The sequence below is a fragment of the Excalfactoria chinensis genome, chromosome 1 (assembly GCF_039878825.1).
Source record: "Excalfactoria chinensis isolate bCotChi1 chromosome 1, bCotChi1.hap2, whole genome shotgun sequence".
In the NCBI taxonomy this organism is placed as follows: Eukaryota; Metazoa; Chordata; class Aves; order Galliformes; family Phasianidae; genus Excalfactoria; species Excalfactoria chinensis.
The window spans coordinates 70039484-70054186 of NC_092825.1; the positions used below are offsets into that span (position 1 = coordinate 70039484).

Genomic DNA, 14703 nt, shown 5'->3' on the forward strand with positions numbered 1-14703 from the left:
TGTGACAACAGAAGCAACATCAACATTTCATGTTATGTCTCAGTAATGATAATGTACCAAGGTTGTTGTGACTTCAGTCTCAGAGTGCCTGAACAGATAACTGTTTGTACTTAATGGTAGCAGGGTTGGGGTTTTTTTCCATGCTGGACTCTGGTTTTATCTTATATTGTTCCCTAAAAAGTGAATATATTAAAACAGAAAGGTCAGAATATCTCCATTGGTCCTTATTAATAAATTCTGGCATGAAAATTTCATGAGGCTCATGCTTAGAGTATGTGGGAGGGATGAATCCATCTGATATGTTGTGGCTAGCATTAGATATTAAAAATAATTAAAAAACAATTTTTAAAAGTAGGAAACAGAAGTGTGATTATTTACAGTTTAGAGGAGGAAAGGACAGTTATGATGGCCACAGCTTCCTAACACATTCATGTACAAGTTTTAATGCACTTGCAACTTTCAGTTTATTAGCATATGATTTCAGTTGGAATAGAAACCTTTGATTATATGATCTTAAAGGTTTCCAACTCCAGCTTCCAAAATCATAAAATACAAGATGCATTGTTTCCCTTAAATTTCATCCTTCCAGAATATTACCTTGGGGATTTTACTGTTTGATTCTTCCTACTCAAGGATATATATATATACGTATTTTTCATCATGATGCAGTTAGATAGTCTGACATCTATGGTAAACTATTACGTATTTTTTTTATTTTTATTTTTATTTTTTTTCTGGAGAACCATCATCAGATTTCCCCATGAGTGCTAAAGGGCTTCCTACTGTTTCTTCAAGTATTGTTACAATTTGTGCCCTGAGCCTAGATCTAGACCCATGGTGCTTAACCCCTGTTCAGGCACAGAATGAGAGGCTTCACAGCTTTATAAAAATGCTTTCCGAAGGTGATGGCAGGAGAAAGCTCCTGTTAGAAGATACCAAGACATCAGAAACACTGTGCTTTTGTCCACTTCTTTAAATGGTATTGTCATACCATTGTGCAGGTTGTTCATATAACAAATCTGGTTTTAGTCACTGCTGTGTCTCCCTGGCAGCTGAAAGGGAAAATGAAAGATTACTTTGTTAAAACTTCAGAAGTTCCTATCTGTGTCAGCTTGACCAATTCTGTTAAAGCCAAAAAAGCAGTCAGTCAGGGAAGTATTTGTTGATTCTGTTCTAAGATTTTCCATAGCAATATGGTAGAAAAGTGAGAGGTTTAATTAGAAGTAGTTAGCAAGTCATAAATATTAAAAATAATTCGTCATCTGACTCCTAATATCTGCCAAAGTACACGGAGTAGAAGCATTTAATGCTATCGAAGAAATGGAAAGAAATGCGATGTGACTGGTTTTTTAGGTAATATCCTACTTTTTATAAATGGTATTTACTGAAAGCTTTCCTCCTGCTTCCTCCTGCAATGTCTAAAGATTAGTATTGTAGATCACTACCTTGTGACTTTCTATAGAATAACAGACATTAAATACATTTTTTCATTTTCATACATTTCCCTGCTATTAAAAAAAGGTATTTGCAGGTATGATTTATTTCTTTTTTTTCCTAGTAGCTATTATAAAAGCTTATTGAATACTGTGTCACACAGGGTGAGTCACAGAGTTACACATAAAAAGTAATGTCTAAATTGTTCTTTCTGGTATAAGATGTTAAGTAGAATTAATGGAATAAATTTCCTTCCTTTGCTACCAAAACACCCCTCTGGCTACTGCTTTTAAGCAGTCAAGTTGTTGTCAAGAACAGTTGTAGTTTTGGATAATACAGACTTAAGTGATGGGGTTGTGGGCCGTGGCTGCAACTTCCTATGTGAATTGTGGAAACAGGAGTTTCTCCTTAACTGTGTGCAGCAAACAAACTTGACAAAATAGATAACAGACTGAAAAACAGATTTCAAATTACTGTAAGCTGTGATGCCATTTCCTTGGTGGTGGGTTTGTTTTTTTTTTGTGTGTGTGTGTGTGTGCATATAGACTCTTAACTGAGTTGAGAAGTGCAGCATTTCACCACTGGCAAGGATACTTTCACTCCTGTAAGTGCACCATTCTAAATAATTATGAATCAGGAAATAGCATATGCGTTAACTCAATTTGTGAGGTACTTAGCCCAAATTCACATAGAATACCAAACTAGTAGAAGAGAAGTTACTTTAATCACTGAAAAAATACCACAAGTTGGAGCTGGGTTTTTTTTTTTTTGTTTGTTTTTTCCTTCCTTGGAGAAAGGACCACAAGTTGAAGGTCTCCCTAATGGGTGGGGAAAACATTTTTATGCTGTGTACTGTGTATATTGCACTGTCATTGCATACTGCAGTGTCATTGCCACTGTTCTCTTTCTGCTTTTATTTATTCTTTTAAATACTGGTAGATACATGCTTATATATAAACTTTGCTTGTCAATGATTTTTCTTCTTCCTTTCCCAAGAAAGACTATAATTAAGAATGACAGTTGCATGGGGCATAAATTAGGAGAAACAATGCATCCTGTAAAGTACCTGTAATCTTACACCCACTTTTCCTCTTGATGTCGAACAACAGCAACAACAAAGCAATAAGCCCTGTATCTTATTATCCTCCACCTTCTCAAATGCATCGCCATTTGTTATGTATGGACTCTAGTCTTTAATCGGCCACTATCATCACAACCATTATCAACCTCAAACTATTAGTGTGCATCTTAATTATTATCATACTGGTTGCTTACAATATTTGAGCCAATCATGCTGCATGTTGCACAGTGTTTTCCGTTTGCCAAGTGCATGACATGGAGCCATGTTCCAGTATGGAGATAAGTTAGTATAGATGAAGACAATAGATATGCCTTGAGGCAATGACTTCAGAGTAGCTATTTTAACAGCACCCGATATCCACATGGGATGCGGTGGCTTGTTATTCTCCTTCTCCATGAATGGAAAAAAATGATCTTAGATATGTTTTTCAGGAAGTAACTAATCATCATTGTGCCATGGGAAGATAAGGCTGTTGTGGTTGGGATGAGTGCTATAAATGTAAGAAAGACACTGATGTATGGATTCAGTCCACCCATCTTGGGGGTTGCTGTAGAAAAAATTCCTTTTCTGTCCGTCTCCTTTCTGTGAGTACAGCAATTCACACCTACAGTAAATTACATTAGGAACTTTGTAAAACACTTGAGGATGTAAAAATGCAGTAAGATACATGTAGTCCAAGCAAACCTTGCTCTGTATGCAAGTTCTGGAGCAGTGTCTGTGCCTTGTTGCCATGTTTCAGGGCAGTTCCACAATTGTTCTTTGCTCTGTGTTTCCACATGTTGTGTAAAGGGACAAACCTGGTCTAATATTTGCTCACCAGCTTTGTTTGAGACACTGTGACATGGCAGCAGTACAACTAAAGAAATCATTTCTGGCATTTTCTTTTTCCATTTGTCTCCTTTGACAGTGTGCCTCTTTTCATGGCAGCTACTTTGTGGAGACCTGTGTCAAATAAGAACTAATTGATGGGAGACCTATATTTAGGGCTACAAAGATAATGAAGCATCTAGAGGGAAGGATGTATGAGGAGTGACTGGAAGTCATTTGTTTTCATCAGCCTAGAGGAGACTGTCGGGAGACCTCGTTGCAGCCTACAGCTTCCTCAAGAAGGGGAGTGGAGGAGCAAGCACTGAACCCCTCTCTCTGGTGATCAGCAATAGATCCCCAAGGGAATGGCGTGGAGCTGTGTCAGAGGAGGTTCCGGTAGGATGTCAGGAAAAGGTTCTGCATGAGAGAGTGGTTGGGCACTGGAACAGGCTTCCTAGGAAGTGGTCACAGCAGTGAAAGTGGAGCTCAAGAAGCTTCTGGATAATGCTCTCAGGCATATGATCTGATTTCTGGGTGGTTCTGTGTGGAGACAGAAGTTTGACTCAGTGATCCTTATGGGTCTCTTCCATCTTGGGATGTTCTGTGATTTTATATTCTGAAGGTCTGTAACCAGCCAGACACTTTGCTCAGCAGATGTTTCCAAGATGTTGGATATAATAATTGTGAGCAGGTACTTGTCAAAGGAAGCTAAAAATGAAAACGAGTGGTGTGCTGTTGTGTGCTATGCCATGGGAATCAACATAGAGGCTTAAATGAATGCCTGTGTATAGTTTGTTACCTGTAGCACTTTATATTGCTAAGAGATGAGTTGTCTTAAATCTGGTTTATTACTTAAGAAAACTGATTCTGTTTTTCCCTTAGCTATTTTGGTTTCTGTTACTGGCTTTGTCCGCCATCTAGTCTTCCCTCTATCTTTTTGCCATCTATCTGGCATGATTGCCATCACTGCCATTTCTTTGCCGAAGGTTTTCAGTCTACTGCCTCAGTCAGTAACACCTGTGAAATACAGCCAAGACCATTTGGGGCCTCTTACGCAGCTGTGGGCTGAGCTGTCTTATTTATTCTTGTGGAGATACAGTGAAGAGATCCAGATGGGAGCCTTCTGCATGCCATTCTGCAAGCATTCTCATGCTGCATGAATGAGACCCTCTTTTCTTGTGAAGACCATGTGGTCTGGGCAGAAATACTCAGCACAACTAATGTCACATAACCATCTCTCCCATGGTCTTTTTTGGAAAGATTGACTAAAGAGGTAATTGTTGCTAGCGAAGCGAAGTGCAACTGATGACTGGTACTGTAAGTACCAGTAAGGGGTTGGAGAACCCTAAAACAGACTGTGTGTGTGGTTAGTGCTCGTGTATCAGTTATTTCATATGTTGTTGGGACATGTCAAGAAGAAAAGATTTTGTCTTGTGGATAACAAGCACAGGTATAGCAGGCAAGGAAAGCTGAATCCTTGCACTGATAGGCAACAAAAGCCTGCAGATAAATGAAATGTCTGCATTCGTACATAGATGAGCTGGGTGAAGCCAAAGCCTATGAAATTCATCTATATTTTGAACTCCTTTCTAAGGAGGAGGAGGTAACACATTGCAACTTGGGTTTTGAACTCATGTTTCTAGCTGTTTAACCTATGCAACAAAGCACAAGTTTCTACAGATGAGAAAAAGGCAACAGAGAGTATATCTGAAACCAGCAGGGATGAACATCATATACTGTCCATGTTTCCTCCTCTTTTGTTGGTGGTTTCCATGTCAGCAGCCCCACAGCCATTTCTGTGTGTGCATGTGGGATCTGAGCAGACTGAAGGGAGCTGCTACTTCAAGTCATTTTATTCTTTTCCTTTCCTAAACAAATATTAAGCAGGATGGTTGTGGGGTTTTTTGTTTGTTTTTTAATGTGAAAGAAAATTACTTATCTCTGGGCTGATGGTTTACATAGTGTGATGGTGTGGTTGTTGGATAAGGACTGTTTGCTGATCTGGACAAAGAATTCAGGCTAAACTGTGCATCAGTGCTAGCTCTGAAAAATCAGAGAGGAATTATCATTGTCCTGTGAATTTAAGGAAGAAAACTGTTTTGAAATAAACATAAACTGTGTTTGGCTTGTGTATGCCCATTATCCTCCAAGGAATCAATGAAAGTAATAAATCTTAAAGCAGAGCTGTTATTTATTTAAATTTTGAAATTAAATACTTAGGGCATGAGGAATTTACATTATTCCCTTCCTAATCTCAGTAATTTTATGAATTTGACTTAAAGTGCAACTCTTAAAACATTGATGTCATTGGCATTTTCATTTTTCACCAAGAAGCTTTCGGTTAAATGTTTCTGGTAGCTTCAAACAACATTTTCTTACAATTTCCATTAAAAAAAAGATGGATAGAAGTCATAGGATGCATCTTACTGTTCTTACATTTAAGATGGCTGTGTTCAGGGCAAATGATGAAATGTCAAGATGTGTACTTTGTGCTCTCTGCAACACATGAAGTCTGACACTTAGTGTTGTTTGTTTATGGTATATAAACTGAATGAGCAACCTGCTACACAATTGATTACATTTTAATGAGCTCATGAAGAGGCTAAATCTGGGACACAGAGCCTTCCCCACTATCAATTGCCATAACTTCTCAAGTATTGCTTTAAAGCAAGCCTGTAAGAGGGATTCAGCCCAGCAGACAGTAGGCAGTACCAGTTCTGTATTTGAAGCAGTTCCTTGGTACACTTTGGTCAGACCAATGAAAATTCTCCTATAGCTAACCAGCCATTTTTGAAATGTAGCCCTAATCCTTAGGCTTGTCTGACAACTGAGATTTAGAATATATGGCTGACTCCTTGAACCTGAATGATTTGTTATGAAGGGCTTTACAGCTATTTTCCTGCACCTCCTATGCCCTTTTTTTTTTTTTTTTTTTTTTTTTTTTTTTTTTTTTTTTGAGTAACGTACTGTCTTTATCTCTTCCATCCTTTTGCTTGGGATATCTTCTGCTGTATTTTCAGAAGGGCACAGGTTCCTGAGAGCAAATTTAGAGAAAAGCTCTTAGTTCCATTTTAGTGATGTATTAGTTAGCACTGTAATATCTACAACCATAATCAATCATATATGTCCATCTAGGTTTGACTTATCTGTCTCCAAATGAGTCAAGCTTGGGAGAACACTCAGTATGATCACTGACTTGTTGTGATGAGCTGTCACTCATGTCACTATGTCATTGTAAATAAGCATAATCATAGAATCATAAGGTTGGAAAGGACCTACAAGGTCATCTGGTCCAACCATCCTCCCGCTACCTTTGCTACCACAAACTACTAAACTGTATCTCACAGCTTCTCATCTAGACGTCTCTTGAACACTGCCAGGGATGGTGACTCCACCACCTCCCTAGGCAGCCCATTCCAGTGTCTGACCACTCTGAGAGAAAAAGATTTTCTAAACCTCCTCTGGTACAACTTGTGGCCATTTCCTCAGGTCCTGTTGCTGGGAAAAGAGGCCAAACCTGTTCTTATCACAACCTCCCTTTATGAAGTTGTAGAGTGCAGTGAGGTCTCCCCTGAGTTTCCTTCACAGTAAACAATTCCAGCTCTCTCAGCTGCTCCTCGTAAGACTTGTGCTCCAGACTCCTCACCAGTTTCATTGCCCTTCTCTGGACACATTCCAAGGCCTCAATGTCTTTCTTGTAGTGAGGGGCCCAAAACTGAACACAGTACTCAAGTTGCGGCGTCACCTCAGCCAAGTACAGAGGAATAATTACCTTCCTGCTCCTTCTGGACACGCTATTTCTAATGCAGGCCAGGATGCCATTGGCCCTCTTGGTCACCTGGGCACATGGATGGCTCATGTTCAGCCAAGTGTCTATCAACGCCCCAGCTCTCTTTTCTCTTCAAATTATTTTTCAGCTCTAAAGGATGCACATATTCAAACTTATATTCTCCTTCTCAAATGGCATCTGCTTGCTTTCTTTCTGTGGTATGTTTTACATAGGTGAAAAAGAAGTTTTGTGCTTACATCCAAACCCACTGAAATCTGCCCTGCTATGTTTGAATTCAGGCAAACCAGAGGGATTAGTTTGCTCCATATCAGTACTTATAGTGGCATCAGTGACTGAGATGAATGCTGTCCCTCATGTAAGGAGGTGACTACAAGACCAAGAGAAAAAAAAGCATGGCAGCTAGGAGTATGTGCTGCATGAGGAAGGCAGTGCAAAGAGCAGCCAATCATCAGGCTGGTACCTGTGCTCACTCATAGCTGTGCTGAAGGATGTTGTGAGTTACACTGTTTAAACTGCACTCAGATTGCCAGCTGGCACTTGGGTTAGAGGAGCAAAGTTAATGAAGTGTAGAACTGCCTAGAACTGGCTGCATTGCTTCTAGTTCTGGAGGGTAGCTGTGTTCCAGCTGGAATGGATGTTGTTGCAGGGGTAGGTGCGGTGCACGACTAACTGCCTCTTGTAGTCACCACACACACTCAATTTGAAATAAAACCCACACAGTGCATTGTTGAGAACTTCATGAAGTCCAAGGTACTGAATCAGGAAATGTCATTCACTTTCCTGAAGTAAGGTGGCTAAGCTGGGCTAGAATGCTAAAAAGGTTTTATGATTTGCAAAACAAAATCAAGGCATGTGTGGAATCAAAAGAAAAATGTGTGCCAGAACTTGGAGATGAAAACTGTCTCCCAGATCTAGCGTTTTTGGTGGATTTGACCACTCATTTAAATGAGTTAAACGTCTTTAAGGTGAAAATTGATTTATCTATGCTGTTTCAAACCATAATGGCATTCAAAATTAAATAAATTATGGCAAACTCAAGTTATGACAAATAATTTTATGCATTTTGATGTGTTGGCTAAACAGAGTCCTGTGAGTAGCAAAAAACAGCTGGCCTTGCTTTCCATTTTGATAAAGGAACTTGAGAATATCTGTCAAGATCTCCAAATCATTATTCTCTTTTTCTATACTTGACTCTATTTTCAGTCACATAAATATCTACAAGTTTTCAAGTTGAATATATGAAGTTGTAATCAGACATTCAAGTAAAAAATATATATATCATTGTCTCTTCACTAGACTTAAATAGAACCAGTTTTATCAGAAAAAAAATACCACTTGCTTCACAATCACATTTTATACATGTCATTACTTTTTGGCAGTGAATACATTTGTGAGTAACTGTTTTTCAAGGATGAAACAAAAAGAGTAAAATTAGATAAAATCTCTGACAAGCACCTTGAGAACTCAGGCTTGCAACTGCTTTCATCAAACCAGGCTATTGCATTAGTTTTATAAAAATAAGGTCAAATATTCTGCTAGTTCTGTTTTTGTTGTCCTCTTTTTTTATTTTTTAATAATTTGTAATAGAAATTTTGTTACTTATATATGAACTTATAGGATATATTTAATATGCAGCCCAGGCAAGCAGAGAGTTTAGATACTCATGCTGCAGGAGAAGAGGCAGGGTTACCAGCTGAAAGAGGACAGATTAAGTGGTCGTGTTTCTTTTTCAAGTTTCTTGGTTTAAAAACTGGTTAGTGGTGTTTATTTCAGTATTCTCACCAGTGGCTTTCTATCCCTCACAGCATTTGGTTCATGGCAGAGGATGGTAGCAATTCAACTTTTTTTTTTTTTTTTTGACATCAGAATGTCAAAATCATAGATCATAGAGGGCTTCTGCAAAGAGAATGAAGTAATGCCTTCAGGAGCCGCATGGAATGTTTTGGGCAAGAAAGATTTTGAATAACCTCCCTGTTTGTTAGATGACTTGCAACTGAAAACATGCAAATCAACACCTTTGTTTCTAGGCAGTTGCAAAAGAATGAAGAGAAGTTCATAATGGTGACACAATGAGCTCCACGCCTCCTCTCTTTTGATGCAGCCCAGGATACAGTTAGTGTTCCAGACTACAAGTACGCACTGCAGGCTCTTGTCAAGCTTTTCATCTACCAGAACCTTAACTACTTCTGTGCAGAGTTGCTTTGAATGAGTTCTCCCATCTGTATGTGTATCTGCCCAACCCAAATGCAGCACCCTGCACTTGGCATTGTTTTGGATCTATTAGGTTCAAGTAGATCACTTCTCAAGCTTGTACAGATCCCTTTGGATGGCATCTCCTTCTGGCAATCCTTCTGTTGTACCAACTGTTTCACTCATAGAATCATAGAATTACAAAGTTGGAAAGGACCTACAAGTTCATCTAGTCCAACCATCCTCCCACTACCATTGCTTCCACAAGCTACTAAACCATATCTTGTAGCTCCTCATCCAGACACCTCTTGAACACTTCCAGGGATGGCGACTCCACCACATCCCTAGGCAGCCATTCCATTGCCTGACCACTCTGACAGGAAAAGTTTTTCCTTATGTCTAATCTAAGTGTTGGGCACCTCAGCACAGGAAAGACATGGAAGTACTGGAGCAGGTACAGAAAAGGGCAACGAGGCTCATGAAGGGCTTGTAGAATCAGCCCTACGAGGAGAGGCTAAGGAAGCTGGGGAAAAGGAGGCTGAGGGGAGACCTTATCGCCCTCTTCCAGTACCTGAAAGGTGCTTACAGTGAGGGTGGGGCAAGTCTCTTCCCACTGGTGGCAAGTGACAGGATGAGGGGAAATGGCCTCAAGTTGCGCCAGGGCAAGTTTAGGTTGGATATTAGGAAACACTTCTTTACAGAAAGGTAGTTAAGTACTGGAATAGGATTCCCAGGGAGGTGGTTGAATCGCCATCCCTGGATGTGTTTAAGAGCTGTTTGGATGTGGTGCTCATGGATATGATTTAGGAGAGGGTTGTTACAGTTAGGGTACTATGGTTAGGCTGCGGCTGGACTTGATCTTCAAGGTCTCTTCCAACCTGGGTAGTTCTATGATTCTATGATTCTAAACCTCTTCTGGTACAAGTTGTGGCCATTTTCTCAGGTCCTGTTTGTTGGTGGGAGAAGAGGCTGAACCCCTCCTTATCACAGCCTCCCTTTAGGAAGTTGTAGAGTGCAATGAGGTCTGCCCTGAGCCTCCTCTTTTCCAGACTAAACAGTCTCAACACACTGAGCCACTCCTCGCAAGAGTTGTGTTCCAGACCCCTCACCAGTTTCATTGTCCTTCTCTAGACATGTTCCAGGGCCTCAATGTCTTTCTTGTAGTGATGGGCACAAAACTGAACACAGTACTCAAGTTGCAGCCTCACAAGTGCTTAGTTCAGAGGGATGATTTCCTCTCTGCTCCTGCTGGCCATACTATTTCTAATGCAGGCCAGGATGCCATTGGCCCTCTTGGTCACCTGGGCACGCTGTTGGTTCATGTTCAGCCGAGCATCAACTAAGGCCCCCAGGTCCCTTTCCTCTTCACAGTCATCCAGTCACTCTGCCCCAAATAGGTTTGGGGCATGCATCTGCATGGGGTTATGGTGGCCAAAGTGCAGAACCCAGCAACCTCATCCCATTCACCTCAGCCCATTGATCCAGCTTATCTAGATTCCTCTGAAGGGCCTCTCTACCCTCAGGCAGATTGACACCACCTCCCAGCTTGGTGTCATCTGCAAACTTACTGAGGGTACACTCAGTACCCTCATCTAGGTCATCAGTAAAAATATTAAACAAGATGGGTCCCAGTACCGACCCCTGGGGGACACCATTTGTAACAGGTCCAGCTGGACTTAACTCCATTAACCACTACCTGTTGGGCACAGTCCTCTAGCCAGTCCCTTGCCCAAGGGAGATGACACTCAGCTTAGTGTCATCAGCTGACTTGCTGAGGGCACACTCAGTCCCACTCTTTGTATAATTAATAAAGATGTTGAAGAGCTTAAGTCCCAAGACTGACTTCTGGGGGAGACAGCACTTACCACCAGCATCCAGCTGTTGTCCACAGTCCTCTGCCTGTGACTGCTGAACCAATTCTTTATCCACCAAATAGTCCACCTCTCAGATGAACATATTTCCATTTTAGAGTTAAGAATGTGGTGTGGAACCATGTCAGAAGCCTTGCAGAAGTTTGGGTAGATGACATCACTCACAGAAGACTACCAGATTGGTCAGGTACAATCTGCTTTGGTGAAGCTGTGCTGGCTGCGTTTCATTACTCCTCATCTTGCATGTGCTTTAACATAGCTTCCAGCACGATCTGCTGCGTGATCTTCCCAGGCACAGATGCCAGGCTCTCTAGCTTGTAATATCCCAGATTTTCCTTTCTCCCTTCCTTGAAAATGAGAGTAACAGAAAAAGATTTTTATTTTTTTTTTAATTTTTTTTTTTCTCCAGTTCTACCTTCAGTACATATGCAAAGATAGTTTGAAGTTATTCACAGAATCTGCCAGGTATGTTTGTCCAGCAAATTCTGATTTAAAAATGTAAGCTTTTCTGAATGCTTGCGAATGTTCCTAGGCTCAGCAATGGTTGGGAAGACATGGGGAAGACTGGGATCACTTCCTCCACAGCGCCTTCAACTGGTAGTAACAGCCCCTTTAGGATCAGCATAGTAACATCTGGCTTCTGAGCCTTCTGTATCAAGGAAAATACATTTGGACCACTTGCATTTTCTTGCTGTTGTGCCTCTCTTCCACTTTGCGGCTGATGAAATCTTGGTATACCAAATGTCTGAGAATATTTGCAGACTTCTGGAGTAGGAAGAACTGCAGATTCAATGTTATTTTAGATGCCTGGGTTTAACTAAATGGGTTTAACTCTCCAGCTACAGCATCTTCACCAGCAGGACAGGTGAGGAACTCTTGTCTCAGGTTGTAATTATATTGAAACAGAACACCAATCTCTGTTGTTACCTTTCTAAACTAAGTGTGGATTTAAGGAAAGAACAAGTAAGCACATAGCCTGTCCAGCTGTACTGATAATTTGTGCTATTTTAGTTTTGGAGTTAGAAGTAGTAGAGCATGCAGGTCTCAGCCTCTACAGCTACAGAATTTCATAGCTAATATTGGAAAATCATGAGTCACTGCGTCATCCTGTTCCTGTTTTCCTCCCTCTGAAGAGATTCAAAGTGATAGGAGCCTACGTGCTTAATGATGCCTTTTGAGCATATAAACTTTGCAGGATAGGCTTCCTAGCTGGTCTTTGAAAAAATGAGTTTGGTTAGAAAATTGGTATTTCAGATGTTATTTTTCTGAAGGCCCCTCAGAGACCAGTGATTTGACTTTCCTCTCTCACCCCCAGAATTTTATTTAGTCCTCAGCAACCTCTTGCAGCACTCACAGTCATCCCTTCATTCCCTCTTCTTGCACTTTGTAGCCTTCTGCCCTCTATTCACAGCTTCCCAAAATATACAGCTGGGATGCTGAACTTTCTACCTTGTTAACTCTTCCTTGTCTTCTGCTTCACACTGCAAATTTATTCTTTCTCCAGCTTGCTCTGGAGATTCTCCTTAATAAATTATCAATTGAACTCCAGCTGTTTGTTGGTTGTTGTTTTTTTTTTGTCCAAAGGCTTCCTGTTTCACACTGCATTCTTCCCATAGGATGTTGCTCTCAATCTCTGTCTGGATATCTTCACTTATTGCACTGTCATACCCTCCCATCGCACATTCACAGATCATCTCATTGTCCTCTAGCTGGTCTTTGAACAGGTAACAAGAAGCCTGTATTCACAGTAGATGGAAAATGCAAGTGAAGATTTTTCTTAATAGGGCAATGTATTCTTCTAATAGAAGCTTTAAGGGAATCAAATCCTGTATGGTCACAGCTGGCCTCCTTCCATCGTACAGATGGGGGAAAATGATGCTGGGCATTTGGGAGATTTATAGGAAGAAATAATGAGCTTCATCCTTTATTAATGTAGCAACTAATAAAAAATCCCCTATTCCTAAATTCAGAGATGTGGAGCTGATTCTACTGCCAGTTCTGGAAATTTTTATCTTTTCTACTTCCAGATGTCTTCTGTGGACCTATTTTCAGGTATAGTTTGAGAACAAAAACACAGAGTACATTAACCCCTGTTTTGTTTTAATTCTTCCTGCACTTTTTCCTCTGGTTTCCTTTTGTTGCAGAGCAGAATATGAACTCAGTTTCTGTTTCATTGTTACTCAACTTCAGTCTTCGGCCACTCGGGTAGCTCTTTTCTGTTTCTCTATTCTCACTGAGCAGCTAAGAAGGAGGGTTTATTTGTAGTTGGAGCAGCAACCAAGCATTTTTTGTGTGTTTTGTAGAAGTTTCTTCTTTTACAGTGCTTCTAATAAATCAAAGGGAATGTACCTGGAAACAAGTATATCCTTATACCAGCCTGAATTAATAAGCACTGAACAGATCCTGTGGAAGACTGAAATTCATGATAGCAGATCTTTTCTGCTTCATTTTCTCCCATTTGATTTCCTGACATCTCCTGGGCTACATTTATGCATCTTTCATCAAACTCCTTAATTTCACATTGCCTAAATCAAAACTAAGTATACCAGTACTTCTCTGCCTTGAAACAGTGAGTTTCAAACTAGCTTGTTTGGATTAGAACGGAAAAAAAGAGAAAAACTTGGTAAAATTCACATGAGTTTTATGTATCAGGTTTTCTATAAAGGTGTCCCTGAAATGTGCAATGGATTTGATTTGAGTCAAAGTGTAGGATCTAGTCTAGCAGAGACCATTTTGTACTTGAAGGCCATACTGTGATGTTAAATTGATTGCCAGAACATGTTGTAATAAAATACAGCAAACTATCTTGCACCTTCAGTCATTCTGAAAGTAGATAAATGTACCTTCTTCTATTCCATATGAAATTGCTGAGAATATGTTGGAATGTCAAAGATTGAAAAGATTAATCTATGGAGTGACAGGAAATAATATTTATGTACGTCTGCTTCTAGTGCATACTGTGTACTTCTTGATAAAGATGTGTATTCTGCAGTTTAATTCAATTAAAATCTTCTGGAGCTACCTGGAAATTCAACTCTTATAACTTCTCACAATACCATTTCTCAGCAGTTGTCTTTTTCAGATGGAAATTGTCCCTTGCAAAATTAATTCCCAGTCTTTTCCAGGTGAGAAAAAACCTGCTTCATTTAGCAGTTAGAGGTCAGACTGGCAATTGTGTTGATATTATTACCTTTATAGGAAAGATTTCTTTACACTCCCAAATCCCATTTGTTCTTGTTCCATTTCAAGTAAAAGATCTTTTCTTGTTGACATACCTGCTGAATGAGAAGAAAATGTGGTTCTTCATTCCCACTTCTCAGTGAGAAGCACAAATGGAACTGGAGAGAGACCCTTCCTCTCATGTCCTGAGTGTTTTTCACAGGTGAACTGTGGGATTTGCTGCCAGGAAGTTCTCCTTTCTTACATTGTGTGCTTCTCCTTTCTCATGTCATGGCTCTCTTTGGACCAGTAGAGTGATGTAATATGGTCACTCTACTCATGCATCTGAAGAACCTAAAAGTTAAGGTCCA

General features: G+C 40.1%; 1 protein-coding gene across 5 annotated transcripts in view; it reads left to right on the forward strand.

The window, feature by feature from the left end:
- Nucleotides 1–14703, forward strand: part of FAR2 (fatty acyl-CoA reductase 2) — a 137569-nt gene that overhangs the window by 18528 nt on the left and 104338 nt on the right. Inside the window, exon 1 of one of the 5 annotated variants that reach the window (XM_072326379.1) lies at nt 11272–11360. The exons of the other annotated variants lie outside the window; for them this stretch is intronic. The gene's annotated coding sequence lies outside the window, so the exon portion shown is untranslated. Of the gene's footprint in view, nt 1–11271; nt 11361–14703 lie in introns of those variants that run through there. 5 annotated transcript variants of the gene reach the window in all.